The sequence below is a fragment of the Aphanomyces astaci genome, assembly GCF_000520075.1.
Source record: "Aphanomyces astaci strain APO3 unplaced genomic scaffold supercont1.54, whole genome shotgun sequence".
Classification (NCBI taxonomy): Eukaryota; Oomycota; class Saprolegniomycetes; order Saprolegniales; family Verrucalvaceae; genus Aphanomyces; species Aphanomyces astaci.
In genome coordinates, this window is record NW_009798317.1 from 174,617 (window position 1) to 179,219 (window position 4,603).

A 4,603-nucleotide genomic window follows, 5' to 3' on the forward strand; every position below is an offset into this window, starting at 1 on the left:
TTATCCGTTTTGGATATATTATTTATGAGGTTTTGATTTATGTGCCGTGTATACAGGTGGCGAAGTTGCGTGACTTGAAGACCGACAACAACCAGGTCCTGCTCAAGATGAATCTGGACTCTGGGCACTTTAGTGCGAGCAATCGATACCAATCCCTCAAGGAGAAGGCGGTGGAACTCAGCTTCCTCTTGGATAAGCTCAAGTACCACCACAAGTGCTAAAAGTAGTAGTAACCCACGTCACAGTCGTCTTGTATATCAATTGTATTCCATTCGTGCGTATGTGAGTTAAGTGGATGTCTGTCACAAACCCGGTATTCGATGTGGGGGAGTGATGTAAAAATGTGAAGTGATAGATTAAGACTTAGGCGATCTGTCGGAACTGAGCTATGCCTTTGTAGAACAGATCCGTAGGGTTTGGGAGATCAGCCTTCAATGGTGAGCCTTCTGTCTAACTTGAGTGGAATATGGATGTAGATGTAGTGCGTTGCGGATGTAGGAAAAAGGGTGCATTGATGGAAGAAGGTGTGTCGTTGCATGTAAACGCTGGCCGTTGAAGATGGACCTCCAACCATGTCTTGGTCTTGTAGTTGTAGAGTCCGGGTCTTCAACCATGCTCTTTGCGTACGTCATGACATTCCCCCCCATGTCCTAGCGGCCGGCAATAGCCACCGGATCGAGATTGATTCCAGGTATTTTCGACGATCGATGATGACGATGCCGTTTGGACGTACTGCAATGATCTTGAATGGGCCAACACTGGCCGGTAGCGGTTTGCTTTGCAGTGTGGTGGACATGTTGATTCGGACTTTTTCGCCTGGGTTGAACGTGTGTTCGATTCGCGTTTGGTTTTCTCTGTTGTTGTCTCGTTTGATGCGTTTGATGTTCTTGTTGTGAACGGCTAACCAGTCGGTGGAGTGAGCGAAGTCAAAGAACATGTTGCGCCCACATGCTGCGGTTCCAGGTGATAACTGCGTCGTGCTGTGGAAGGATGCTCGGGTAGCAAAGACTACGTTGGAACAAAACTCCTCCCATTCTTCGATCGATTGGAATGTTTGGGTTCGCATCTTGTTTCCGATGACAAGATGGATGCGTTCCACAATGGCGTTCGCTGTTGGGTTCTTTGTTGTGGTTGGGACGGGTTGTACCCCATATGAGTCTAGCAACTCCAAGAATTCAAGTTTGAATTCGGAACCTTGGTCAAAGATGCATTGGCGTGGGCGAGGGTACCGGCAAAACCATAGCCGCTCGAGATGTTGTGCTGTCTCGATGCTTGTTGTGTGGGTCACGTTTGTCATTTCTAGCAGTCTTGTGGTTGTGTCGATGATTGTGAGTGCTCGGAGGTTGAGTGGGACAAAAGGTCCGATGGAATCGACTGCGATTTCGAACCATGGGTGAGTTTCCTTGGTTTTGATTGGTATATTCCCATACTTTTTGTTGGACTTCTTCTGTTTGCACGCCACGCAGTTCTTGGTGAAGCGTTCCACTTCGTTATCCATGCGTGGCCAGTGAAAGACTTCTCGCAATGTTGATGCGAGGATGTTGTTTCCAGGGTGCAGTAGCCACTCGTGGTAGGTTGCGAGTATTGGTTGACGTAGGTCCTTGGGGACCAGCATTCGCCCTTTTTTGTCGAACTGGATTTGTATCCCGCTGATTTCTTTGGTGTATGCCGCCTTGAGGGAGTTGTCCATTGCTTGGAACTTTGCGATGGTTGCTAGGTCCAGGTTGAACAAGTTGTCCGTGTTGAGGTCCAATGTGGCTGCCCAGATGTCTTCGTTTCCGTGTCCTTCACCGATGGGCAGTCGCGATAGCGCGTCGGCCACCACGTTCTTGCTTCCGTCGATGTGTACCACTTTGGGTGCAAATTCCTCGATCTTCAGGCGCCATCGTAGCATGGTTGGGTCGGAGAATTGATCATGCACGAAGTTGAGATGGTCGGTGTAGATGGTAATGATTCGACCAAGGAGGATGGTTCGGAATTCTCGGAGGATTTCCAAGATAGATAGCAGCTCAAGCTTGTTTGCGGCGTATAGTTGTTGGGACTGGGACAGTTTTTTTTACCACAAGGCGATTGGGATGCCATTTTGGGATATAACTGCTCCCAGTTGATACTTGGAGGCGTCCGTGTGGATGTCGAAGGGTAATTCGAAGTCGGGGTATGCCAGCATGGTTGCTTGGGCTACCATGTTTTTGATCGCGGCAAAGGCTTGCTGGGCTTTTGTCCGACGTCATCTTGGTTAGTGGGGCGCTCAAGTGTGCTCGTTTCGGCCACAGGTCGCGATAGTAGTTGACCATTCCGATGAATCGTCGCAGTTCCTTCCGTGATTTGGGTGGTAGGATGTTCGCGATCGCTTTGACCTTCTTGGTTTGGGGACAAATCCCCTCTTTGGTCAGGTCGAACCCCAGGTACTCGATGGTCTCGGCACAGAACTTGGATTTGCGTCCGTGGGCCACGATCCCGAACTTGATTAATCGTTTGAGTACGATTCCTAAATGCCCCATGTGCTCTTCGAAGGAGTTGGACACAACCAGTAGGTCATCGAGGTAGCACTTGACAAACGCCAGGTCCCCCACCACCAAGTTCATTGCGTACTGGAACTCGTCTGGTGGGCAAACAATGCCCATGGGCAACCGAAAGTACACGTACTTCCCAAAAGGAAGTACAATGGCGGTGCATGCCTGACTGTTGAGGTTGAGGATACGCGCATAATAACCCATGATGAGGTCGATGGCTGTCTTGACCACTGGTCTGGTCAGTGATCGTAGCAGGTCGGGTATCTTGGGCAGGGGGTACGGATGGCGTGTGATCGCGCGGTTAAGTTGTCGAAAATCGGACACTAGCCGCACGGTGCCGTCCTTCTTAGGGATGATGAACGTTGGGGACGCCCATGGCGATTTCCCGTCGGGGGCCAGCACGCCTGTCTCGACCAATCGGTGGATTTCTCGTTTGGTGGCTTCGAGGTACTTTGTTGTGATGGGATAAGGCCTTGTTGCATACGGCTTCGCATCTGCCTTGTTGCATACGGCTTTCGAGTCCCAGCACGATGGGGTATACCAACTTGGGTGCCACTTTGCACACTTGCGCTATGGTTCTTCCGTTTGCGAAGTCTGGTAGGCGGATGGGTACTCCTGTTCTGCCCAACGTCGTGCCTTGGGTACCGTCGATTTTTGTGTACGTTGTTGGTTGGGCTTGGTACTCAGGCACCATCGATGATGTGGTTGACCCAGAGTCCAGCAGTCCTACCACTGTGTGTACTTGGTCGTTGTTGAGTACCATAACCCTGATTTCCATGGTCACCTTCTCCTTGGCATGGTCTATGGCCATGGCACTGATATCCTCTTCTGAGGAGTCGTCTGCTGCCAGTACTGCCGAGCTGGACTGGGCCTTGATTTCCTTCTGAAGAACCTTAATCTCCGCCATCATTGCCGCCACGTCTCTTCTTTTCCCATTTCCATTGCGGGGTTTCTTGAACTGTCGATCTTCCATGTTCGCACTTTGCGCTGCGTTTTTGGGATTGCTCCGTCGTCCGCAGTAGGCTGATGAGTGGTTATCGGCCTTGTAGTCGTTGGCTTCGCAGAATGCACATGACACCGTCTTTCCTGCATTAGCCGACGGTTTCCGCTCGGGATGGGGCGTCTTTTCCTTCTTGAACTTTGATCGCTCCTTGTTTTCATGTGCGGTTCTCCCGTGGGTATTTTTGTTATCCAGTCGTTTGATGAATTCAAAGTCATGCTCAATGGCGATGAACCAAGCCTCCACGTCTTCGATGGATTCGAAGTTAAGCAGCCCGTATTTGCGTCGGAATTCGATCTGGAACTCCCGAGGCATAGCGCATTTGAACATCTGGACTTGATCGCTGACCGACATCGGTTGTTGCTCCACTGCTTGTAGCATGGCCATCTTCCGTCGCCAGAGGTGGAAGTCGGCGGCGAAGGCAGCGACCGTTTGGTTTCCTCGTTTGCGCAGTTGCCGAAGCTTGTCCATGAGCATGTCCCGTGTGCCAAGTCGGCACTGTAGCTCGGTCAGGAATGCCAGTCCGAGGGTGGGGGAGGGAATGTCAGTCCGAGGGTGACTCGTTCAGTGTATGGCTTCGGTAGGTTCTCTGGGCTGTTGGTGCATCCCAGGTACTTGGTGAGATCGTAGCCCTTCAGCAGTAGTTGAATGTCGTCATGCAGAGCTTCCATGGTTTCTTCGTTGTTGAACTCGTATTGCATCCAGTAGATGTAATCCACTAGACGGATGCCAAAGCCGAGCCATGCGCTCCATCCTGTGCCATTGAAGATCCTCACGGTCATGCGGGCCTTGCCACCGTTGACTCTTGTGCGAGTAAACGTGACTTCGTCGTCGTGTCGTGGCATGTGACGTTGGGGGTTGGTGCTTCGGTGTTGGTAGGATTCGCTACTTGTTTTGATATATCAAATTGTCACAAACCCGGTATTCGATGTGGGGGAGTGATGTAAAAATGTGAAGTGATAGATTAAGACTTAGGCGATCTGTCGGAACTGAGCTATGCCTTTGTAGAACAGATCCGTAGGGTTTGGGAGATCAGCCTTCAATGGTGAGCCTTCTGTCTAACTTGAGTGGAATATGGATGTAGATGTAG